Below are 27,217 nucleotides of genomic sequence, written 5' to 3'. Positions count from 1 at the left end.
GACCACAATCGTTGCCAACCTTTGATTAGTGGAAAGTAGGCCTTTTTCTTTGCCGGCCTGGATTATATTAACCAAATGGGGCGCTATTTTACTCTGGACAAGCTTGTGCAGCTCAATAGCTGCATTCAATTCTTGTATCGTCTTTTCTACCCGAGTCTGTTAAGTCTTGTTCCAAATCCAGCCTTCATTAGTAAGTATTGGCAGTGATATAGCCCTCAAAAAGGAATCCTCCTCCTCCGTATGTGCTGTCTGGGACGCGTACATGTTTTGGCATATTGGCCGAAGGCATCTTCAATAGCCTGTGGCTCGGTGAGTAGTACCCCCGAGTCCCCTTCTAGCTCTGCCACAACTCTGCTAGCTTGATCCCTACGATCTAATCAGGTGAGTAGCTTCCTGGCCTTATCGCCCACTTCATAGATTCGACTAAGTGTTGCCCTATGTCATACCTTTGCCGCGTCTGTAGCTAAAGCTACTTATTTCTTTTTTTTGTTATGCAAAGCATGCCTTGTCTCGTCTGTTGTCGTTCCGAAGGCTTCCCTCCATATGTAATATATCTGTTTATAAGCGGGTTAGCGCTGCCTGCTTCTCCTTTTTAAGCCCCGATAGCTGAGCTATAGCTGACCCCCCGGATAACCACCTTATATGCCTCCCACAGAGTTGAGGCTGAATCCACCGAACCCTCGTTATCCAGTTTTAGCGTATCTTTCATAGATTCACATTCCTGAATCATTCCCCGTAGCCGAGATGGGAGTCCCACGGTAAAATACAAAAGTAGTGCCATAAGTAATAAATAGGCCAAAAGAGGCCAAAGGCTATATCCTAGTTGCCTATCTATGTCCTTAAATGAAAAGGACCAAATTTCAGCTCCAACCAATCAGCTATCGGCATCCTCTAGAACACTCCCAACAGAAGCAGGTCTCCTCAGATTTTCACCGCACGTCCTGTGGAAGGTAGTCTCCAGGAGTGCTACTCAGTTTTCTTCTCTTCAGCTCTTCAAGCAAGTATGTCTGACAAGAAGGGCCTCTTCCGCTCCTGCAGGACCTGCGGGAAGAAGAGGGTCCATGTTGATGATCTTCATAAAGATTCTTTATTGCCTCTACCCCAAACATGAGGTTTTAGACTGTAAAATCTGCCGAACTTTCCCAGCAAGACTCTAAGGGACAGAGGCAAGATTACTCTAGTCTAAAGAACGTCCTCCTTCGGCTGAGGAAGAGGACCGAGCTTCCACATCTAGCAAGAGGGCTAGATCTTATGAAGGCTCCTCAGGTTAGGGAAGGAAACATCTTAAAACTTCCCACAATAAATCTGTTCACAAAGAGAGAAGTTCTAAACACTCCTGAGCCAGCGTCGTCTCTGCGTTCTACTCCACTTAGTGCGTCCAAGATCTTCAGATTCTGTAAGTAAAAAACACAAAAAATCTGTGTCGACAATGACTTTTACCTCCTCGTCTACTATGTTGCGTCGTCGACGGCAACTATTTTGACTGCTATTTCCTTTCCTATATCATCGACGAGGATTACTGTTACGACGAGGCCATCGTCTAAGCCTGTCGATGACCCATCGACTAAAACTGTTGGCGAGACTACCGCAGACGAAGATTCCAACGACGCAGTCGACGACACCGTTGACGACACTGTCTACGTCGACACAGTTGACAGGAGAAGTATTGAGCCCGTCGACGATAACCCTGCAGATGAGTCTATGAATGTGCCTATTACCACAGTCGACGACTGGACCGTTAACGAGAGACATTCCTATTATTCTTTTTTCTGTACCGTCGACGCCCAAGTCGACGAGAGTTTCTCAGACATTTCAGAGGCCTTTTTCAACAGCCTTTTCAGGATTCTAGTAAACTTTCCCCTCTACCACCATCCTGCCTGTTAGAGGGCTTTATAGAGGATGAGGATTATGATGAGAAGGACTATCCATACAGAGTGGCTCATAGTCATCTGAGCTCAACGTTAAGTGCCAAGACACTGATGATGACGATAATTATCAGGAGGAGCATTACGATCATGAACAATATAGGGCTCCACGTCATACATATCAATTCCATCACGGCAGGAATCTAGTCAGAGGGAAATAGCTCATCTTCCTCCAGCACTTATTCAGGACCTACAGGATATGTTGCCAGATTATCGTCAGATTTCCGCCACAACAAATTCCGAGACAGCCCAATTCCACAAGTAGGGGTTCCTGTTCCAGTACCAGAGCCTACTTTACCTAGTACACCAGCTCCTGCACAAGGTCCACCTGACGCTGGACATAAAGACACTTCCTCCTCGGATGAAGAAGTTGAGGAAGGCGAATTACTTAAACCAGCTGATGCTCCAGATCCCTGGGACAAATATATCATCGAGACACCATCTCCGCCTCTGCATTTACCCTCTGTAAACACTGTTTTTTCCATGACTTCAAGGAGGATACTAGAAAGATCATTCGCTCTATTCTCATCATTGATTACATCTGGCAAGAGGACGTGAAAATCATGGAGACGCCAGCATCCCTAACGGCGGTGCTACCTCGTATAGAGCAAAAATACTGCGCTCCAGAGAAGTCCATCTTGCCTCATAGGTCATCCGAGTCCAGATTCGGTCATATCTCTGGCTGCACAGTGGCGTTCGAAAAGCACTGCAACACCAATTACCACTCCTGCAGACAAAGAGGGACGTAGCATGGACCTTTTAGGGAAGAAATTCTCTTCTATGTCTGCAACTTCAATTGAAGCTGCTAATGCCTTGGCAATCATTGGCCGTTATTACCTCCAAATGTGGTCCGATATAGCGGGATTGATAGATCTTATCCCAGAGGATCAAAGAGAGGAGGCCTGGAAGATCTTAATAGAGGGTGAGTGAGCTGCCTCCGAAACAATTGACTGCACGTTGGACATCGCCAACACGAGCTTTCGGCAGTTAGCTGGGGCATCAGTTTTTCGGCGCCAGGGTTGGCTTAAAGCGACTACCTTTAGACTCTAAGTTCATACAAAGATCCTGGACATGGCTTATGATGGTAATTCACTGTTCAGGAAACCTATAGATGACGCCCTTTTGGTAATCAAAAATGACACCGCAAAATCTTTAGGTGCTCTACAATATAGACGCATACCTTTCAGAGGAGCCAGAGGGTGAGGATTCACTACATATTGGGGCGGCTATCAGTCGAATCGGCAGTATCGTCAATACCAACCTCAATATCGACAGTCGTACATCCAATCGTCTTACCGCCTGTCATCAATGGCTGGTTTCTCTCGCCAGGGTGGTTGGAAGCGGACACTGCTTTCTGGCAGAATCAAGGCCTTGTTGCTATTAGCTTCTCGGTACAAAAGGGGGTGGTGATGGAGGGAGCATCAGAACCAATCAAACACTCACACCCAGTCAACAGATCTGGGTTTGATCCATCACCGTTCTGTAGCCCACTCTGCCACCCCAGTTCAGACATGGCCATATGCTAATCAGTCCGACCCTGTGCCTCATGGGAACAGTCCAGCCCAAACTGCCAAGCCATGCCTTTCCTGGACCGGAAACAAGCTTCCAAGGACCGGTTTCTGGCATTTCAGCTGTCTTCAGCCAGGCTTGCTTGAATCCAGTGGCAAAGTGAGCAAGGGACTCAAGTCTGAGCATACCCTGCCAACTGACTGCGAACAAAGCGGTACTAAAGGGGGTGGTGATGGACGGAGCATCAGAACCAATCAAACACTCCCACCCAGTCAACAGATCTGGGTGTGGCAGAGTGGGCTAAAGAACGGTGATGGATCAAACCCTGATCTGTTGACTGGGTGTGAGTGTTTGATTGGTTCTGATGCTCCGTCCATCACCCCCCCCTTTTGTACCGCTATTAGCTTCTCAGCGTGCCAGTCAACCTTACTCCCCTACCCGTTGGTGTGAAAATTTCTGCTTGTGCACAGCTGTGGCACAAGATCACTTCAGACCGCTGGGTGTTGGACCTAGTCACCAAGGGTCATGCACTAGAATTTCTCCAGATACCACCTACCACTCCGCCCAGAGGTCTCCCTCCCTCTCGTCTTCACTTATTGCACAAAGAAGTCTTGATCATGCTCCTCAAGGAAGCGATAGAAGAAGTACCATCCACACACAGGAACAGGTTTCTATTCTCATTTCTTCCTAATCATAAAAGTCAGGAGAATGGTGACCGATTCTGGATCCCCCGCAATCTCAACAAATTTCGCAAAAAACAAACAGTCCGGATGGTAACACTTTCCGATATTCTGGGGTGCTTAAACGGGATTTCATGACTTCTCTGGACATGGAAGACGCATACTTTCATATCCCTATCCATCCAAAACAACAAAAATATCTGCGATTCACAGTAGCTGGCACCCACTATCAATTCAAGGTGCTCCTGTTTGGCCTAAAATCAGCGCCACAGATTTTCACCTAGTGCTTAGCACCAGTAGCAGCGACTTTACGATCCCTGGGGATTCAAGTTTTCCCATACCTCGACGATTGGCTGCTCAAAGCTCCGTCGAAGCAAGAAGCCAAAATTGCCCCAACAATTTGTCTCCATCTGTTCAATTCGCTGGGGCTCACTTTGAACAAGGGCAAATCAAATTTGATTCCAACACGGAACATTTTATTTATCTGAGCTTCCCTGGACACTGCCCAGTGCAAAGCATTCTTTACTCAAGACAGTCAAGTGTGCCTTCAAAAATTTGCGCAACCATTTAAAAAAGAAAGTCCGTTTGTGTTCGAACATTCAAATTGCTCCTAGGGATGTGCTCCTCAGCAATCAACTTAATCCCTTTAGCGCTGCTCAAAATGTGACCTCTTGAAGAGGAGTTGCAGAATCAATGGCAACAAGCATTGGGTTCTTTCGAGGATGATATCCAAATAACTGCACGTATGGTGGACTCACTCCGTTGGTGGTCCCAAACAGCAAATCTTGCCCAGGGTCTCACCTTTCTGCAAAACATCCCGGACTTTGTATTAACGACAGATGCCTTCATGGAAGGATGGGGAGGTCATCTGTAGGATTTACAGATCCAGGGAAAGTGGTCTCAGATACCGAAACAACAACACAACAGTTTGGAGCTTCGGGCCATATTTTTGTGCCTTCAGACTTTTCTTCCAAGGATAGCAGGTTCCTCAGTGCTGGTCCGTACCGACAATATGACCAGCATGTACATAAACAAACTAAGAGGAACCAGGTCCGTAACACTTTCCCAGGAAGCGCAGAAATTGTGGGAATGGACAACATTCCATGGAATATCCTTGAAGGCTGAGCATGTCAAGGGTCTGCACAATACACTAGCAGATTCGCTAAGCAGATCTCTATCCGGCTGCCACGAGTGGGAGTTAGAACAAACTCAGGTGAACAAGATCTTTTGGACATGGGGCAAACCTGCTCTGGATCTGTTTGCGTCGCAGGAGAACAAGAAATGCCAATATTACGCCAGCAGGTTCCCTCAACCGGGGTGAAGGGGGAATGCCCTTTCAATGAGATGGTCCGGGATCTATGCCTACAATTTTACCCCCATTCCATTATTCCCCAGGGTGCTCAAAAAGTTGAAACTAGAGGGCTGCCACCTAATTCTGATTGCACCCCGTTGGCCCAGACAGTATTGGTTCCAGGAGCTTCTGTTGTCGCAAGACAAACCCATTCGCCTGCATCCGACAACTACCATGTTATCACGGAACAGTGGTCAGGTAATCCATCCGGATCCGCAATCCCTGCACTTGCACGCATGGCTCCTGAATTCTTAGAGTTCAAAGATCTCAGGATTTCACAGGACTGTCTGGACATACGGTCTAAATCCCGTGCTGAAAGCACTATCAAAACGTATTGTTTAAAATGGAAAAGATTTTGTTGTTGGTGTGAAACCAATAAAGTTCATCCAGTTCAAGCTCCTACTGAACAGATTTTACCTTACTTACACTCACTGGACAAGTCTGGGCTCACTTTCTCGTCAGTCAAGGTTCACCTGCCTGCTCTTTCCAGGTATAGGATATTTCCGCAGCTTCTTTCTTTTTTTGTCTTCTCTTGTAAAACAATTTATGAAAGGACTTTTTCGCACTTTCCCTCCTGTGCGTTCGCCTCCTCCGATTGGGAACTCAATGTGATGTTAGCACAACTGATGAGAACCATTTGAACCGATCCGTAAAGCAGATCTCAAATATCTCGTATAGAAAGTAGCCCTCTTGCTGGCTCTTACCTCTGCAAGAAGGGTTGGTGAGATTCCGGCTTTTACGATTAAAGAACCATTCTTGTGTTTTACACACAATTATGTAATCCTGCGGACGAATCCTAAGTTCATTCCAAAGGTACCATCGCAATTTTACTTGAACGAACCAGTAATGCTACATTCTTCCCGAATCCATCTGGTCCAGCTGAGAGGACATTACATTCATTAGATGTAGAAAGATGTTTTAAGTTTTATCTTCAAAAGACAAAGGATGTTAGAAAGACGGATCAACTGTTAGTGGCCTACGGTCAAGGGAAACCAGGAACTGCTGTAACAAAGGCCGCAATAGCCAGATGGGTCGCATCTGCTATTCACTTCTGCCACGAAAAAGCCAACAAACTTCTCAGGGTGAAGGCTAAAGCACACTCCGCCAGGACTGTTGCTGCATCTACAGCTTTGTTTGCTGGAGTTACATTGGACAAGATATGCCGTGCTGCGACGTGAAAGAATGTCCACACATTCACAAGACACTACTATCTCCAATCTGCACGAAAGGAGGATGCAGCGGTTGGACAGGCTGTTACGCCATCTTTCACTAAGGTCAGATTCTTTACATTTCTTTAACGCTGGTCTATTCGCTTTCTTTACTGTTACACTGATTACACTGTTCATGCTCTAATGTTTCTCAATTTATATGTTCCTCATGCTGATATTCAATATATGGTTAATGCTTTTATGCTTTGTGATTGCAATGTTTAAAGATTGTGGATTTATATCGGGTGTGTTAAATTACATGTCTCCCACCATCCACAAACGACAGTACAATTTGGGTACTGCTTGCTTTTCTGATTTAGGCATGTGAGTCTATGAAAGATACCCCAACACTGGATAAGAAAACAAGTTATTTACCTGTAACTACAGTTAACCAGTATTGGTATCTTTCATGGATTCACATGCACCCACCCTCCTCCCCGTGGAAGCAGTTATCAGTGATTTTAGGGGGATTTACTTCCCACTTGTGCTTGGAAAATCTGAGAAACTGCTTCAGTTGGGAGTGTTCTAGAGGGTGCCGATAGCTGATTGGTTGAAGCTGACTTTTGGTCCTTTGTAGATAGGCCAAATGCTACATCTTAGTAGCCTATTTATTACTTATGGTACTACTTTTGTATTTTACTGTGTTACTCCCCTCTCGGCAACAGGGAATGATTCAGGCATGTGAATCTATGAAAGATGCCAATACTGGATAACTGTAGGTACAAGTAAGTAACTTGTTTTCTTCTCCTGAAAATAGAGATCTGTGTCTTGTATGACTTTGTCCTTGATTTTGGGGTTCTTAAGGTACCCTGGGTTGATTGGGATCCTCCACCCCATGTTTGACTCTCCAACTTCCAATTGACACCAAATGGGCGAATGATCCGAAATACCACGGAAAAGATGCTTCACCTCTCTAACATTTATCATCTGATCCGCCAGGGTTACTATATAGTCCATTCTTGACATACTTTGGTGGGCCCCAGAGTAAAATGTGTATTGCTGCTCAACTGGGTGGAGTGTCCTCCACTTATCCACCAACCCCATTATCCCCAGGAAGTAATTCATTTGCGTCCGGGCAGATGGCAGGGCCCTAGGGGGCCACCGATTCAAGGAATTGGAGACCATGAAATTAAAATCTCCCCCAATTAACAATCTACCCTCTAGCAACCCCAGAATAAGAGCGCCAAGATCCCTGAATGTCAGGGTGATCTGTCCACGTGTGTTCAACAGACATCAATAGATTTTTCCTAGTCATGAAACCCACACCCTGTGAACCAGACCCAAATGCGGAGTGCGCCATAAGCTTAAATCCCCACCTAGACAGTGCGTGGCATGTATTACCCAACAAGTACGTTTTCTGCAGTAAAATCACATCTGGCGCGTGTCGTTTAATAAACTGTGGGTTAGAGCTAGAGATCTGTAGCGCTTGCCTCTGCTATGCGCAGCGGTAGAACTGCAAGCGTCCGTCTACCGTGGTCAGGCCACGGTAGACAGACGCTTGCAGTTCTACCGCTGCGAATAGCCGAGGCAAGCGCTACAGATCTCTTATACATTGAAATATTCCACACCCACTCCGATGGATTGATTGAGTCCTCGATTCGAATATTAAACCATACAGGTTGGAGCTGTTGCACCTCCTGTTTTTGAGATTCACTCGGACCGCCTTATGGCCGAGTTTCCAAGTTACCCCTTCATCTGTCAGTTGGTATTCAACGCGCTGTGCGTATCCTCGCTTGCCAGCCTTCCCACCCCAACTCTCACACCGAGCACCCGGCTGGGTCCTGTGTGAGTATTCTTTCTATTTCTTGTTCACTTGACCGGTGTTTCACTTCCCTCACGCGGCTGCGCAAACCCTGACTCTGATGTCCTTACACCCTTGGGTCCTTAAGAGACCCTACACTGCACAAAGGGTCGAAACGTCGACTGCTAAAGCGAACCATTCTTACTAGCTCTGATTATTGCATACAGAGGCTGCCCCTATTGTGGATTTATGGATGGTCGACTATAAAGAATTTTGGAAACCTTTTACATATGTCACAAATATGTCACTCTTGCTTTAAATGCTCCGTTCACACTGTGGACACTATGCACTACTATTTTGTTCTGTGTATGTATGTATATATATGTATATGTGTATGTATGTATGTGTATAATATATATATATATATTTTGACCCATATGAAACATTGTAAATAGAAACAGAGGTGTACATGGTCTCGTCTTCCTTTGGCGGCATCATAACCCTTTTTCATTGCGATTGTGCATATTTCTACCAGTATAGATGTACCATTCCACTTGTTCCTTGGGGTGCTCTATATTTCACAGGGGAGGGGTCTGCTGCGGGCACACTGACAAGGGGGGGTGGGGGTAGAGTGGGGGCGGGGTGGGGGAGTTAGGGAAGAAAGTGATGCGGACTTACCTTTTTCTGTAATGTCTTCAATGGCCTGGCCCGCGTTGGGGAGGCTATTGTATGTAATGCTGCATTCATGCTATGATGGTTGGGGGAAAAATCAATAAATATTTAAAAAAAAGAAAAAAAAAATAGATGTACCATTCCACGGGAACCATTGTTTCTGTTTAATAAATTGTAGCACGATTCCCCTTTTTATTTTGTCCCCCAGCCCATTCACATTCTGCGACAGTATGTTAGGCTTATGTACAAATGCAGTCTCCATCTACACCCCGAATATGAAACTGTTCCCTCAAAGGGGAGTCTCCGGATATAGCCACGTGTCTCACCAACGGAAGTGGCCCTCCAACCCCGCTTCTCATATCTGATAGACTACTAGCCGCAGATTCCTTCACGTAGAATTATCCCCAGGCGTGAGACTGGATCCGGAAAACTTTTTGCCCAGCTTCCCTGCGCGCCATGGGGACGGCATCACGCGACTCCGCCTAGGCGGCATCCGCGCACGTGACGTCAGCGAGGTCACAAGGCCCACCCCGGCACGCCTAGTCGGTTTTCCTTTTCTGCGTGAAACACTGATCCGGTTTGTGCTCTGGGCTTGTTTAGGCCTTTCCCCTATGCTATTGCTGCGTGTGTGGAAACCGTGTGCGAAGGCCTTCGGGCTTTAAATCTTGTTCGTCGTGTGGCCGCCTCATGTCGGCGATGGATCCTCACCCCATCTGTATGTGGTGTTTGGGGGAGCACAACAATTCCACTGACTGTGAGGTGTGCCAGCAGATGTAGCCGAAGTCCTGGCGTGAGTGCCGGATGAAACTTCTTTCGGCTCGTGTGTCCAGGTCGGCTTCGTCATCTCGGCCGGCCCTTGAGGTGGGTTCTCGGTCCGTGGCTTCCCTCGCAGACTTCGATCTTCTCCCAGGTCGCAGATGTTGTTGTTGTTGTAGACTTGTAAAGCGCACAGCTACCCCAGCAACGGGGCGTCCCGGCGCTGTAGACCGCTGGGGAACCCGTCCTGGCTATCCCTGTGAGATGGTCCCTTTCTGGGTATCTCCAAGGTGAAACCAGGCATCCCCGGCGTCTGTGGGGGGCCGTTGTAGAGATGAGGCAAGCTTAATGCCCAGAGTTGCCGAGTGTGTTCCTGGTTAGAGTAGGTACCGAGGCGTGAATTATCAAGTCCGTTTTGACCCTGGTCCACGACCCTGCCGCGTCGGGAATTGAACCCTGGTCCCTGGCCGATTCTCCGCTTACGGGTCTGCCGCCTCTAACTAGTGAGCCACACCTCTCCACCGCTCACCTCTTTGTAAGTGTCGCAGTTTGTCCCCGAAGGTCGGGTTCCGGCCTGTCGGGGGCCTGGGCTCTCCGCGGGTGGTGTGGCCCTGTGTGTCGTCCCCATATCCTCTGTTTCCCAGCCGGGGGGGCAACCAGAGCCCAGACGGAGACGTATGCGGCGGCTTTGCAGGCGTCGCTGGCTTCTCCTTCTTCCCCTCTGGGATGTCAGCGGATCCCTTGCAGTGTGCGGGGCCCTTCCCGGCGGCTCGGGCCAGTTCGGCTCCAGGCTTGGAGGATGTGGTGCTGTTTGGGTGCGGCCCTTCGGGGGTCCCTCCTTCGGACCATGGCGCCTCTGCTTCGCCGCAAACTCCCGCGGGAGTCCCTGTGGTGTTGCGGGAGGTCGCCGGGGCTCAGGTCGCACCCCCAGCCCCTCTCGGTCCTCGGGACAGGCGGCAGCCTTGGCCGAGGTAACGCTGCTACGGTGACGGCGGCTGCTGGCACTAGCGGCGCCACAGGGGTTGGTGGAGGGCCCTTCTTGCCTGAGCCCCTCTTGGTCCTCAGGACAGGCGACGGCCTTGTTCGAGGTGTCGCCGCTACGGTGCCGGCAGCTGCTGGCCCTGGCGGCGCCACAGGGGTCGGCGGATGGCGTGTCACTACCTGTCAAGACTCGCGGCTGGTGGGGGTCTCCTCGTCCCTCCCCGGGCCCTTCTCGTCCCTCCACGCAGGCTGCCTCGTCTGAGGTCAGGTCGGCGCGGCCACTTTGCCACCCCGGCTCCAGTCCAGCTCCAGTCCAGCTCCGGTCTCCTGCGCCGTGTGCTGTCGGAGGTCGCCCCGTCGTTTCCTCCGGCGCCGGTCGGCGACTGTGTCCTGCCTCCGGTTGCAGACTCTTTGGCGCCGGGCCGACGTCGGGTCTTTGACTCTTTTTTTGGACACCTCCTCTTCTCCAGAGGTTTGGCGGTTGGTGGTGTCATACTCGCCAGAGACGGGCTTCCGTGTCGTGGCTTTTTCCCCGACGTAGTCTGAAGGCGGCTCCTTGCCGTCTCCATGACCGCGGTCTTCGCCAGAGGAGCCACCAGTCCCCCACTCCTCGGTCCCTCTTCCTTCATTCCGGCCTTGGCCTTTCCTTCCTCCGGTTGGCTTGGGGGATGGGCGCCTTAGCTTGCAGCTGTCGCCTAACGAGGTGCTGCTTTCCCCTCTGCGGGGCCCTACGGAGGCGGGTGCAGCTTTCGCCCGCGCGGTTTCCATGGCTGTGGGAATTTTGCGCATGGGTGATCCAGCCACCCATTGCCCCACACATCATCTTCTGGAGGTTCTCTATCAGGGCTCTGGTGGTAGGGAACTGTTGCTTCCCTTCGAGGGTTTACTCCACTCTTCTCTCTTGGGGCCGTCCCGCCACGGGGGACCCGGTGCCTCAGCACCTTCTGCACCGCAACCATCAGGCTCCGCATGATCCGGTGTGCCTTTCTCTTCACCCTTCGACCAGATGCCCCCTTTTTAAGTGTGCCTTTCCTGCTTTGCCGCTGCTGTTGTCTCCCTAGTCACTGGAGGCCTGCTGACTGGACTCCTGGGGGCTCAGTAGGTTTGCCTCCACCAGTGCGGCTTTGCGGGCCCTTAACACACTGTGTTTTGGCTAGGGCCACTTCTTGCTTGTGGGACTCAGCGGAGTCCCTTATGTCTGCCGCTTCTCAGGAGGGTGCCTGTGTGGATTTGAGACATCATGTCTTGGATGGTCGGGAGCTGGCGGGTTTTTCCTTTGCTCAGGACGTCTCGGAGGTGCTGGGTCGAGCCATGGCTTCTTCGGTTGCCCTTCGTCGCCATGAATGGCTTTGGGACAGTGTGTTCCCGTTTTCGAGAACGGCTGGTTGAACTTCCCTTCGATGGTGCTCTTTTGTTCCATGCCCCTGCGGACTCCGCCATCCAGAGGTTCTTGGCTGGGCTTCGTCCTCCTCCTCCCCCCCCCCCCCCCCCCCTCCCCGCCTTGTCCTCCTCAGAGACCTGCGTGTTGCTCTTGTTTTTGGAGCTGTTCTTCCGTTGCGGCGGGTCGCCCCGGTTGTCTGTCTGAGGTTGTGGTTCTGTTGGCTGCTGACCTGCCCTTTTTGACTGTTTTCCTTTGGGTTTTTGTTACACCATGTTGGGCCTTCTGCGTTGCCCCTCTGGCTGCTTGATAGGCCTCCTGTGGGTTTTTTTGCTGCAGGTCTTTTTTGTTGTCCTCTGCTGTGGAAGTGTCTTCCTAAGAGGTTCCCATGTCTTGGGATATGACGAGCCCCATCTGGGGCAGGGTTGGCTGTTGTATAGCCCTGGTATGTGCTGGGGAGTTGTGGTCGCCTGCGGGCTTCTGCTCTTCGTGGCGTTATGGTATGTTGTGGATGCAACCACCTTCGCCTTTTTGCTTTGAGTGTTCGTTCGGTGGTGTTCCTGGCATCTGGCGGAGGTTGCCAGTGCCGCCCTCTTGTTCTTTCTGCACCGTTGTGGCTTCTTGGGGTTTTAGTGGGACTGTCATCCTGCTTTCTCCGCTGCTTCCAGTGGGCCTTGCACTCAGTTCTACCCCTTCTCCCTTTTGGGGGGTGGGGGGGATGGTCCCTGACTTCTGGACCCTCTTGCAGGCACAGTTTGTCCCTGCGGGGCGTTGGACGATTCTTCCTGGGTGACCTTGAGTTCCCCTTTTCGGCTCCCGCCTTCTTGCTGCCGGCACCATCCTGTCTGGGATTGCCTTTGCTTTGCCTCTTCTCCTTGGAGTCTCTAGGTTGCTCTTCTCCTTCGGTGCTCCTTTCCTTGCCTTAGCTTGGGCAGAGGTTTTGTTGCCTCACGTGGGCTTGGGGTGTTTGGCCTCTTTGCGCCTTGCCTAGTTTCCTCTGCTGAGTGAGGACAGGCTATCTTCTCTTCATGTCCCTTTAGCTGGGTGACGAGGCTCCTCGTCCGCTTTTTGGACTCTGCTCCCGTGCGGTCCTCTGTTCTGCCCAGGTGGGTGGGGTACTCTTGCAGACCCTCCTACCCCTTGGGTATGGCTAGGGTATCTAGTCTACGTGAAGGAGTCTGCGGCTAGTAGTCTCTATCAGTTACTTACCTTCGGTAACGATGTATCTGGTAGAGACGATTCTAGCCCCAGATTCGTTCACGGCCATCTCTTCCTCCCTGTTCTGCGAGGGCTTGTGATTTTGGTCTTTTGCACTTGCTTCCCTGTGAGTGGTTTTGTCTTCTACAAGTACATTCTTTCCCTCTTTCTGTCAGGCTGTCCCTTTTTCCTCCCCGTTATCACATGGGAGTATAGGTTTGTTGGTACTTCTGGCTCTTTGCGATCCTTGAGGTTGTGGTCTTTAGGCTATGCCTCTGCCCTTGTTCCTGATGGGGGTTGTCGCACTCTGTGATGGGGATCTCTTGGAGTTTTGTTGTTCCCTGTGTGTCCCCGACTTTTTCCCCTTCCTGGTCTTTGGTTGGGGTTGTAGTCCTGTTGCATGTTACTGTGACATTTTTACATATGTTTCTTGACTCCGGGGGGGGGCTGTCTCTGTACTGGCAGGGTTGCTGCCCTGTTCTTTATTCTTTCCCTGCCTTTGGGTACTGCAGTGCCGGACACTGCTCTTTATGGTGGTGTTCCTCACCATTCCTTTTTCTGTTCTTTCGCACACTGTTCCTATACTCTTACAGTTTTGTCTGCTGGCTCCGTGTTGTGGCGCGGAAAAGTTCTCCGAAGAAAACTGATGTAGGCGCGCTGGGGTGGGACTTATGTGACCTCGCTGACGTCAAGTGCGCAGACGACACCTGGGCGGGGTCGTGTGATGGTGACCCCCCGGCACGCAGGGATGCTGGGCAAAAAGTTTTCCGGATCCAGTATCATGCCTGGGGATAATTCTACGTGAAGGAATCTGCGGCTAGAATAGTCTCTACCAGATACATGGTTACCGAAGGTGAGTAACTCGTACATCTGTAACCGCATCTATAGTGCCCTGTGTAACCTTTCCAGTGTGCCATCTAGCGTCCATCATAGCCAACATGTTGTAAGAAAACAAACTCCCCCCCCCCCCCCCCCCCTTTAAAAAATATCATGGAGCTTTCAAAGAGTCCCCCCCCCCCTACTGTATTAAACTGTGCCCACCTCCCTGCATGGCAGTTTTATAACCTCCTGCCACCCCCCACTTGCAGAGTGCCTATCGCCCACCCCTCTGACTTGTGGTGGCTGTGCCAACCCCATTCAATCACTATTTTACAAACTTGTTGCGTTCCACTTATGTTACTAGAACCATGTGCACAAACTAAGCCAATCTTGTACATTTAACGAGTGCCCATGTACTGTTCACCCTTCCCCCCTCCATAAACTGCATCGCCATCCGGAATAGCCAGGCATAAGCAGGTCCCGGGCAGGAAAGGCCATGAGACCAATGCAGGCCCATAAGGCATACAACCCAACTCCTTCACCGCCTTCAGTCGATGTGGTATCCCGCTCCTGCTTTCAGCCCCTCTCGGGATCTTCATGGTTTGTCTCGTCTAGCTTTGCGATTCTCCTTTCCAGCTACTCGCCAGCTCTCCAGCCAGTCCCATGCTTCAGGCGTATTGAAAAACCAGGCCTTTCCTTCTGCCTCCACTCTCCGATTAGCTGGTAAAAGCATAGCGTATTTCACATCTATTTTTCGCTGTTCACTTTTGAGTTCGAAGTTGCGCCGTTGACGTTTTACACGGAGTGTGAAATCCGGAAAGGCGGTCACCTTACTATTGTCCCACTCAATCGGGGGTGATACATGATGCTTGGAGAATGGTGTCCCTATCTCTGAAATTGAATATTTTTGCCGCTATAGATTTCGGGGGGCGGGGGGGCGGGGGGGAGAGGAGGATGGGCGCACCAGGCTTCAGTCTGCCCCTGGTCACTCTGTGCGCCCTCTCAACCGTGAAGAATTTGGAGAGTCCAGTAGGTTTCATATAGGTGGTGACCAGCTCCTCCACGAACAAGTCCGTTGCCTGAGCTGCTCGCTCAGGAACCCCCAGTATGCGGACGTTATTGCTCCTAGAGCACCTTTCATACTCATCCAGTTGGGCCTCCATCGGCTCACCCCCCCGGCCTGAAGCTCGTCCACTCTGTCGAAGGGCATTTGTGCCTGTAACTAGGGAACCAGCAGTCGATTCAACATCTTTAAGCCTCACGTTCATGGAGCGCATATCTGCTCTCATCAGGGAGACCTCTGAAGACTGAGTCACTTTGTGACTCCAGCAATGTTCTTACTGTCGTAATGGCGGACATGATATCTTGAAGGGTTAGCTCCTGAGATCCCTCAGCCTCAAGTTGTTTCTCAGGCGGGCCATCCTGTCACTTGTCTTTGGGGTCCCGTCCCATGTTCCAGGCGTATTTATTCAGTTTAGCCTGCATAGAAGCTTTAGTGTTGCGACCCCCGTCATTTTCATCCCGTCCCCACTCCAAGTCAGGGTTCCAAATCCGGCTGGGCTGCTTCCTCTATCTTATAGTTTGGCTCCAGGCAATCGCATCCTGTACCAGAACAATATCAATTGCTGACACTATAGTCACGGGAAGATGTTATTTCTGGGACCCAGGTCCTGGCTTCTTTTGTTATAATATATTCTCGGAGTGGGTAGTGTATCGCTTTAGAAATGTTTAGAAACCTGGCCTCCATGCCAGCCCCTCCTCCTCGTCAGTGCTGGACGCCTCTTAGTAGGCCCTGTGATCCTCAATCGCGTCCTCAAGTTGCAGACCCCCCCCCCCCCCCTCCCCATGTGCAAAAATACTCTCCCAACAAAAGTCCCCATACAGTGACTGGGTTCAGCTTTCAAAACAAGTCCTCAGTAATTACACAGGCAGGCACCTCCAGCAGTGGCACTGGAAACAGTCCTCAGACTGTCCTCATTGTTCGCGTTGGTTCGATAAACCTTTGGGGCAGCCCCCTATGTGGTAGTAGTGCTATTTTTTAGCCATATCAGGGCCTCTCAAGTATACCTTATTGAAGGCTCACTGTGTCCCCTGGGGCAATACTCCGGTTTAACCAAGTCCTTACACCGGTATTCTGTCATTCCACATGGGCACCAGTAGGCGGTCAGCTCTCTTCCCTTGGTCCTCCACCTGACTTCCACCGGCGGCTCACAATTATGGCAACCCTCGCCGTGCCCGCTCCTTCCGCAGCACTCTATCCGGTATGCGCCCGCCGAGAGCGTCTTTATTAAAGTTCCTGATCTTTTTATTCTAGCGGGAGCAATCGCTGAATACTCACTGCGGCCACCGTTTTCCTTCTCGTCTGGGTCGCTGAGACACCGCACGCAGCCGCCGGGGCACAGCAGTTAGGCACCCAGTCCTCTGAAGCCACAGAAGACAGTCTGCCTTGTGGCAGACAGTCTCCGCCAACTCCGGACTGCGTCTACCAGCAGGGACGGCGGTCAGTTGTTTCAAGGAGCGCTGCAGCCCAGGCGCCCCTCCCCCACTCTCAGCGCAAGATGCCGGAGCCGGCCACGTCACATAGATTATCGCGGTGACTCCGTTCCTAGAGGGTCCTGACCTTCAATTCCGTATATGGTTCATTACCACCCTCTGATATTTATGCGGATATGCCTTTGAACCGGTAGGTTCGGCGGAGCCGTGTCGGGACTCCGTGGAGGGATACGTTCAATGCCCAGGAAACCAATATACACGGGAGCGAAGAGAGTGTCTCTATTCTCATGCAGGGTATAGGCTCCTCGAGATGATACACACTCAAAAGGCCTCCTAATACCCAACAGAAGAGGAGAGACCAAGAAAGAACCACCGGGAGGCAGGCAGCGCAGGAGGCCAAGGTAGATATACTCCTGCAAGGGGGAAACAGAAGACACATAAGAACATAAAGACCATACAGAACAAGCTGTGTATAAGCTGCTAGTGTTAATCTATATGCTTTCCCAAACTTACATCGAACACAAAAGCCATTGGTGATTAGTAAGGACCAACAGTACAGGTTTGTTGCAAGGAAAGGACTTCTAGGATGTTCTCAGAAGAGGACCGCTGGGATAGCGATGGTTTCTTGTCAACCGAGTGAGTCACAAAAGTGGTAGGATGTTAGTCGCTTAAGAAGAGGCAAGCGTACTTATCCTTGGTTGTTTGAATGTCAGAGTAGTTGCGCGCTTGGGGCCTCTTGGTCTCACCGTGTGAAAGAAAGGCAAACAGAAAACGTGGAATATCCAACAGAACAGGAGGGACTCAAATACGTGCTGCTGCTCTACTCGCGCATCCGCAGTGCTACTCCAATCGTGACAGTTTATAATCCCTTGTTATGTGTCGCTGGAAGCGGAAAAATTCCCCTCGCGACGAAAAGAAAGACCGTCTTTGTTCTAGTTTGGCTTCACGATGCACTCGTGGGAAAATCAGCGTCTTACTTGGTGGTTTGGGAGCTGCAATAGCTCGATTACAGCAGAGTTCGAGGAAATCTCCAGGCGGGAAAAGCAGGATAACCGTCACCAGCTGGGGAAGACGTCGTGAGAGGAGATGACTCCGTCGAGTCCTAGAGTTCTCAGGTTAACGGACCAGGGGCGTGGTTCTACATAGAAGGAAAGCCAAGCACCTGGGACCGGGTGAGGGCTGGCTTTATACGCCATGGATATCAGCCGACCATGGTTCACTGTAGTAAGGGAAAGCATACAGGGTTGTATCAATTGCAGTGTATTGTGGGAGCGGTAGTTTCTTGCCTGTTAGGGGACAGAAAAAGGGTACAGGAAGCCTGAAGGTTAACAAGCTGCCTCATGGAGCGGCCATGTTACTCTGCGGTTGACCACGCCCACCCGTGCTATAGAGTTTTGCTGTGCCAGTCACATAGGTGACACTACCCACAATGATTGACCGTAATATCTTTAACTCATTGGGAAGAAGTATTAAAATCTTAAGCAATACGTTTGATGGATACAGTGGGATCATGAAGCACAATTTAGTCTTGTGTTTAACAAAATACATACCTTGTTTATACAAGGATAAGGTTTACACACAAGCTGCTAAAACTCCACATGGGGGCAAAATCCTACCTATGTTTTACAACTGCCTTAAAGCGGGTGTAATACATTCTTTACTCTTAAGACAGACAAATTAATTATGATTGGAGGAAAATACTGTGACGAGGGTTTTGTCTTTAAATTTTCATTCGAGTTCCTGCCATGCCCACCATTTCATGGTTGAAGTAGATGCTTCGGTGCTTAATAATAACCACCTCTAGTGAAGGTGTTAGGTTGACACTGTAGTTCTCAGCAAATTCTTCTTATGGAACAAGTAATACCAGGAACTTTGTACTTAAGTGTCCTGAGTGAAAATGGTTTTTTTATGTGCTAACCCTTTCAACATGTTACTCCTAGGTCCCAATGTCTGACTTTTGTGATCTTCATCTGAAAGTGACCTCTGACTCTAGTTTCTCCAATTGCTACAGCTCAAATGTATTTCTCCTGTCTTTAGTATTCGGAACTCTGCCTGTGGGACTGCTCAAGCTAAGCTTTCATATACTGTAAGTTTCTGGCAAATCCATTGATTTCTAGAAAATATGATTAAGATGAAAGATAAGTTATTGTCAAATTGTATAAGTTGAATGGTGTCTTCCCATTTCCCGACTGACTGATCTAGGAAGTCCCAAGTTGCATACCAGGTGGGCTGTATAGAGAATAAAGAGTGCTGAAATGCACCTCGTTTTATAACGCAAGGAGGTGATGGATGGAGCGCTGCAACTTTTCAGACACTCCCTCCCAGTCACAGATCTGAGTTGAATCCATTGTTCTTTACTTCACTTCGTCACCCCAGTTCAGACCCAGCCATATGCCAATCAGTCTTGACCCTGTTCCTTATGGGAACAGTCCAGCCCGAACTGCCAAGCATCCTGGGACTGGTTTTGGGGAAACACCCTGTTTTATGCCCCACACTGGTCTAAATTTCTCAGTTGAATATCCTACAAACAGCTTATGGTCTCACATGTTTGACTATATGTGCACATACGATCATCAGCGAAATACCAACACTGTCCGTTTCCTCCTTAGAAAGCCTCTTCTACCGCTCATGTTGCATGGTGAACAGTGCAAAATCTAACCGGATTTACCATCTAGTGTACAGGTCAAGGTGTTTTCTGGTATTGCAGGAGGGGCAGAATCTTGCCTTTTATGTAGATTAGACCATTCAGCCCTGTGTTGAAGTTCATGTATATTCTGACAAAGTGTAGCCTAAACATCCTAAATTGCTTATAGATGGTAGTTCACAGGTAGAGAGCATTTACTCTTAAGTGGCAGTAACAACATACCCTGCCACAAATTGGGGGTAGTTATTGGGTGGGTTCATGGGCTGAGCCAGGTGAGTCTGCCACTAAGGTCTACATTTGACATCCTCTTAAAATGTGCTGAATCACCTGTACATAAGAGATACAATTGGTTATGGTCTCACCAAATACTTTTTGGGTGACAAACTAAAATTCACTTATATTGACTTGATTAGCAGAAATTTGGGATCCAATTGCTCTATATTGTAAAATAGTTGCCAACATACCTTAATTTCAGACTGTCACCCTGCTTGTGACGGATCATTGCTTATCAACATATTCCTTTTGGCTTTGCAGATTATTCTTGTATGCTATTTTAGCAGCCTGAGCTCTACCAAGTATCCAAGCGTTTATTCTATTGCCTGAGTTGCCGATTTGTTTGTAGCTTCATGATTAAAAAATGGACTGCGCCCCATACACACTTTTTGACAATCAATAACCTTCACTAATCTTGGTGCTTGTCCACAGAAGCCAGCATCATTGCAAGCTCCAGTCATTTATATCGCTTTGACATAGTAAATATCAATGTGTCATTGTGCCTACTGTTTTGCAGTCATCCTGAATCTTAACAGGCAAGCCCTGGCAGTGTATTCTTTCTGTACTGATCCTTGGTTGGGTTTTAGAATGCAGTATTTAGTCCTTAATATGGCTCAATTTTTTATTTTGTAGTCTCTCCCATATCCCTCGTATAGAGAAACAGATTGATAATAGGGGAGAAATACCTTCTCTATCCTTATGCCCTAATTCAGAACTTAAAATGTTTGCTCCTCCTGCAACAAACAGTAGTTGCAAAAAAAGGTAATCTTACAATAGGGCATTCTAAAGCCCCTTCTTACAGACTCATCTCTGTATTTTTCCTGCAGCATCCTGGGCACAACTCTAGCATTACATTTGAAATAGGGCTTGAGTTTCCAGGTACTTTGTCAGCTTAATTCTGAATTTCATTCCTCATTTAAATTTCAAATTAACATATCTACTCTGGCTTGCACTTCTGCAATCCTAAGGAAGTTCTACTGCTATTTAAATCATACAAGCTGATCAGATTTTGCGATCAGCATAACTGTATTTTGTTAGTCATTTTTGTGACTCCTGGTTAGGAGACACTAGCGCCAGTGCTCAAATCTTTCAGTTAAATCTTGTCTCTGGGTCACAGAGATAGTGTCTGACACATTTGCCCGGCAAGGTCCAATGTGGTCTGCCTTCCAGAAAATCTCTAGTAAATAGAAGCAGGGGATCAAGACATGCGGCTGGTGTTGTGTAACAGATCTAGGAAAGCTTTCAGGTGGGTTATTGTCCAAAGTGGACTCTTACAGTATTTTGGTAATCGTGTTCCAGTAGGTACTCCTGTAGGTAATTAAATGGCAAGGACATAAAACTTATCTAGAAGGCAAGATTATAAGCTTCAGAACAGCTCCTCGTCAGCATTAAATTGGAGACTGTTCTATTCTGTTAGCAGTAGGATAGTTCCCATACTCAGTATACCTAGTCCCTTCTGTTTGTAGCTTGTCCCATAACGATTATTTGATCAATCCAAAAAATGAACCACATTTCAGTGTTTTATTAAAATATTATTCTGACACTAAATAAATACTTAAGTAAACAACAAATTTGGTGCTTGATTGTCGTAGCCTGCAGTAAATGGGGAAATAGATACTTGGGCTAATTACCAGAGTTGCAGTTACACCCATACAGGGTCTCCCTTCACGATGTTTGTATGTAGGGGTCCTGAAGCTCTTTTGTAGTAACTCTATCTGTTGAATGTTAAGGTCCACCATGTGGATGAGACCTATTCTCTTCATGTACATTGACAGTAAAACACAAATAACCCCACTTTTTAGCTGCACCTACCAAGGAATCTTGCAAAAACATCCACATAAAGTGAATTATTTTCGCACATATCTCTAAATTTGAAGAAACTTCAGTCACAAGATATCTTGTGTTTGCTCCCTTAGATCCCTTAGACCACAATGCACCAAGACAAAGAATCCACCTTTTTTTCCTGGGTTCGGGCATCCCAGTTCCGGCTCTGGAACATTTGACAACTTTTCAGATCTTCAGTGTCAGTCACTGAGAACTCTGCCCAGCAGCGGAAGAATTGCACCTGATTTGGCTTCCACCCAACTCAATGTCGCTACTTTGGTGGAAAGCAGGTTGTATTATGTATGACTGTTGGGGAGGGTATTGTGAGGAAAATGCCCATCCAGTTTTGTCCTAAATTCAATAGCCAATTTCAATGGTCCAATAAGCATCAGGTCTGTAACCTCTGCCTGTCTCCAGAGCATGAGGAATTTACCTGCTCAGCAAGTAAGATGTTGAAGTGTAAAAAGACTATAAAATCTCAACACAAATGCTGCAGGGCACATCATAAATTGTTGCCTTCAGACTTTCTGGTGAACTGCAGCTGTTTGAAATGAGGACCTCAATGGTGCCGACCTGGAAGCGGTAATTCAGCCAGTGCAGGGAGATCGAAGCCCCCAGGTCTCATCCTCAGAGGTTGAAGAGGCAGAACAAACATTGCCAGAGCACAGGCACCATGATGAAAAAATAAAACTAGCCCCTATCTCTTCCTATTATCCACACTCCCTATAGAATTGACCTTCAAAGAGTTATTGTGTCAAGACTGAGCACTGTTCCCATGGGGGGGGTGGGGGGAGAGGTGGTTTCGGCTTTGAACCCTGAGACGAGCATGAGGCAGTTGGTCTTCAAGCCCAAAGACAAGCCAAAAGCAGCACCAGGCTTCAGCTCCTGTGACCTCTCAACTGAACGACACCTTTGGTTCCCATCCTAGATGGCTTGACTCAGTCTTTTAGGAACTATCCTCTGAGTTGGAATTTGCTCCAGAAACCGTAAACTTGGCTTCAAGACAGACCTTGAAGCATTGACTGGACTTGAGTGAATGGGGATAAGCCTTGGGTGGGTGCTGACCTAGAGCCTATCCTCTGAAGGCCTCCCTCCCATATGACACCACTGCTTACCATGTGGTTATCCTGTATTGGAATCTTTCATAGATTCACATGCTTGAATCCTTCCCAGTCATCAAAGTGGAAGTCTCACGGTAATATAAATAAAGCAGTAATTAATAACTTTCATAGGCTATCCTGGAGGGAACTATGCATTTAATAGCCTACCCACCTCCTTTTATAAAAAAGATCTAACCTAAACACAACCAATCTGTAACCAGCACCCTCTAGAACCTTCCCAAGACAGGCTGAATCCCTCAGATTGTCACTGCACGTTGTGTTTGAAGGGAGTTTCCCTGAGCTCTGCTCAGTTCTTCAACAATTTTTGAAGATATGTTACATCCATTGCTTTATAGACAGTGTCTGATAAGAGACTATTTCGACCTTGTAAATCCTGTGGGAAGGAAAGGGTGCATATTGAGGATGACCACAAAGATTGCATCTATTGCCTCTTCCCCATTATGAGGCAAAACAATGTAAAATCTGCAGCACCTTTCCTACTAAGACTCTTAGAGACCGAGAGGGCAGGCTTTTATTGTGGCTGAAGGAAAAGCAAGGAGCATAATCAGATGAGTGATACTTCCTCTAAAACCCATAAGAGGCCCAGGTCACCTGAGGGTCAGCCTGAAGAGGGCAGGAAACACCCTAAAACCTCTCATTTGATCAGAGAACCTCATAAAAAGGATAAAGAGCCTAAAGTCTCCTCAGATATGTTTGCCTCATTCTTCTGGGACTTCTGAGGAAAAACCTGAATCTTCAGGACATTCCAGACGCAAATCCGGCCACAAATCCTCATTGGCGTCCGTCTCACCGTCAACGCCTATCACTTCAGCAACGTCGACGACTACTCTCGTCGTCGAGACGGCACCGACGGCTTCGGCGAGTATAAAAAGCCTGATACCGTCGGCATTACCCTTGTCGTCGACATCCTCAGCAATAGTTATCATCGACGATCCCATCCACGAACTCCTTCGTCGAGTAAGATTTCACAATTGAAGGCTCCACCGTTGACCGCCTCAACGGCGACTTCGATGATTTTGCCGGTGACAAGAGTTTCGGGGTAGTCGACGGGCCCGTCTACTTCGCTTCCATTAATAAAGCCATTACAAATGCAATCCACACCATCTAGATTGTCCAGACTGTCACTGCAGCCTGATTTTCAAACACCAAAGATTTCACCTTTGCTTCCTAGTCATCTACTAAACGCAGAGGAAACTGATGATGGTCCATTTGGGACTGCTCATAGTCCCTCTGAACTAAATGTTAAGTGTCAACAGGAGGATGAGGACTATTTTGATGAGAAACAGTACTATCAACATTATCCAGTTCCTTCAACACAGTATCATTTCAGATATTATGAACAGCCAAGATCGGAACCTGCTCAACTGCCTTTGTCTCTAATTCAAGACTTACAGGCCATGCTAGCAGACTACAAAGAGGTTCCCGCCCCAAGAGGAGCACGTTGAGAGTGGAGACCTATCTTAGACCTCAGAATTCCTCAAAACTCAAACTTTCAGAATGGTCATGCTCTCAGACATCCTTCGGCGTCTCAACAGCGAACCTCATTGGATCTGGAGGATGCTTATTTCCATGTTCCTAACCATCCCAAGCACAGAAAATTCCTCAGATTCACAGTGGCTGGTACCCACTATCAGTTGCAAGTCCTGCCCTTCGGCCTCAATCTGCTCCACAAATTTTTACCAAGTTTCTGGCCCCAGTGGCAGCTGCCTTGCGGAACCAAGGTCATCAAGTATTTCCGTACTTGGACGATTGGGTCCTGAAAGCTCCATGGCTTGTCTAGCGAAAGCTGCTGCAGAGGATTGTGTAGATCTGTTTCACAAATTAGGCTTTTCCATAAACCAACAAAAGTCATCAGTCTCTCCAAATCAGACAATGACGTTTTTAGGAACCGTCTTGAACACCAATCAGAACAAAGCTTCCCTCTCAAAGGCAAGATCGGTTGCAAGCTTTGGCTCTCCAACTTTCCAAAAGAAAATATACTTCTGTGAGAACATACAAGTCTCTACTAGGCAAGCTATCCTCTGCAATTGACCTAGTGCCACCAGCTTGTCTGCAAATGAGACCTCTGCAAGAACAGTCAGTGGATTCACACTACGGGATAATTCGAAGACGTGATCACTATCACCCCACACATGAGAAGCATTCGAATGGTGGACACCGAACTCACATCTGTCTCAGGGACTCTCCTTTCTGCTGGTGATCCCGAAATTCATAGTCGCCACAGATGCTTCCATGGAAGGTTGGGGAGGTCATCTTCAAGACCTTCGATTCAGGGAAAATGGTCATCGGCCCAGCGTCAAATGCACATAAACAGCTTAGAGTTGAAAGCCTTTTTTCTCTCCCTGCAGGCTTTCCTCCTTCGAATAAAAGGTTCTTCTGTGTTGATCCGCACGGACAACACCACAAGTATGTCCACAAACAAGGAGGAACCAAATCTCTATCTCTCACAGGACGCCCAGCAGCTGTGGAGCTGGCTAACATTTCACGGGAGATCCCCAACAGGGGAACATGTTCCATGGCTTCGGAATACCCTGGCAGACACTGAGCAGAACAAAAAACAACTGCTATGAGTGGGAGCTCGAGCAACACCAGCTGGACAGGATCTTTTCAGTTTGGGGAAAATCCGCTTTGGATCTTTTTGCGACCCAAATCAATTCCAAATGCCGATTCTTTGCAAGCAGATTCCCTCTCCCAAACTTTTGGGGGAATGCCCTTTCAATGCGTTGGTCAGGGATATATGCTTACGCTTTCCCCCATTCCACTGATACCCAAGGTCCTTATGAAAATGAAGATGGAACACTGCCGCCTTCTTCTGATAGCCTCCCAGATGGCCCAGACAGCATTGGTAAATGGAGCTTGTCCTTTTCTTGGAAGCCCAGCCCATCCGTCTATTACCAACACCAACTCTGTTGACCAGGAACCAGGGTCCGATATGTCATCCGGAGCCAGCGTTTCTTCAGTTACATGCGTGGATCCTGAATTCTTCAAATTTAAGGATCTGACCATTGCGCAAGAGTGCAAAGACATTATCGCCAGGTCTCATGCTGATAGCACCGGCAAGACGTACAGACTGAAATCGAAACAATTTTGCCTATGGTGTCGGTGAAATAAGGTGCATCTGTGTATCTCTGCTCCAGAACAAATATTACCATACTTACTATCCTTGGCAAAATCTGGGCTTGTATATTCAGTTTAAGGTTCACCGCGCAGCTATTTCTAGATATAGTAGCTTGCATGCAGCACGAAGAACATCTCTTTGAAATACTTGTGGTCAGGGCCTTCAAGGTGACCATAAAAGGGTGATTCCTCCAATAGCTCCAGTGCCAGCCTGTAATCTATATATAATTTTAACAAGAGGCATGTGTCCTCTTTTTGAGACATACTCTTGTTGCATGCAACTCCTTATTTGGGAAATACCATTCTTTAATGCTTTCTAATCTGAGCGAAATCCGTGAAATGCAAGCACTAACAGTGGAAGAACCTTTTATTCTTGAACACAGACCTAGTGGTATTGAGGACAAACCGAAGGTTTCTTCTGAAAGTGCTATCCTTTTTCCATGCAAACCAGATAATTGAGTTGCCAATCTTCCCGCACCCAGAGTGTGGTAGGAAGGGCATTTCACACGCTTGATGTCAAGAGAGCACAAATGTGCTACATTGATAGAACTGAGTCTTTCTGCTGCAAGATTAAACTGTTGCTTTTGCAAAACCTCACATAGGAAACCCCATTTCTAAGTGTCTTGTCCCTAGATGTATGCAGACATGTTGTATTATCCATGAGATACCTTGTCAGTTATATATTTATTGTGAGTTACTTAAAAGAACATTGATGCTAGCAGTCGACTGCAAAAAGAGGGAATGTTGTGAAAGTAAGAGGGGTCAAGGGTGGGTTGGCGAATGCTTGTTATGAAGTGAAAAAGAAGAATTCCATCCTAAGTTAACAAATTCTCCTGTCTTTAATGGTGGGTGCAATATGGTTTCCAGTGGATTACTGTTTAAAAACCGCTTCACTTGCACCTTTAAATTGTCCTTAATTACTGGTAGTCTATAGAGTGCTGTGCATCTTTATTCTGTTCTAAAGTGGCAGGTTAGAGGCCTATTGGGTGATGTGCCTTGGCACTGCACAAGGGAAACACTATGCTTCCTTTAGAAATCTGAAATGATTGGATCTTCTGCAAAATCTAGTTACAAAGCTTTACTAAAACATATATTCAAATAGACTAGTTTTTCTGACTTCCGTAGCACATAACATACTATTGCATCATTATTGAATCTATGCCAGTGTTTTAAAGATTTGATCTTAAGCACCAAGACACTGTTGGGTTTGAAATTGGTTGTCCTGAGTCAGAAGCTGATTGACGGCAGGTCTCTGTGCCTCTGCTGGTAATGGACCAAGTTCTTCTCATTTCTGATGTTTGCACTTACAAGCATTTACCCCAGTTGGAGATTCTCAGTGCTATGTACCAATGTTTTCTGGGATACCTAGATTTGAATGAGATTACTTCGAGTATCAAACGGCCTGTGGTATCCAATTGTTTGCAGCCACCTTTGTGTCGAGGGTGCAGATGGTACAGAGTATCCTTCTAAACTACCTTTTATCTTCTTCCCCAGCTTTAGATGTTTTTTTCTTGAACCCAGGTTTCAT

General features: G+C 47.9%; 1 protein-coding gene across 5 annotated transcripts in view; it reads left to right on the top strand.

The window, feature by feature from the left end:
- Positions 1-27,217, top strand: part of ITPR1 (inositol 1,4,5-trisphosphate receptor type 1) — a 1,957,366-nt gene that overhangs the window by 1,023,915 nt on the left and 906,234 nt on the right. The gene's annotated exons all lie outside the window — the stretch shown is intronic.

The sequence above is a fragment of the Triturus cristatus genome, chromosome 9, assembly GCF_964204655.1.
Source record: "Triturus cristatus chromosome 9, aTriCri1.1, whole genome shotgun sequence".
Taxonomy (NCBI): Eukaryota; Metazoa; Chordata; class Amphibia; order Caudata; family Salamandridae; genus Triturus; species Triturus cristatus.
Note: the sequence above shows the minus strand (reverse complement) of the source record. Positions and strands in the feature narration are given on the sequence as shown.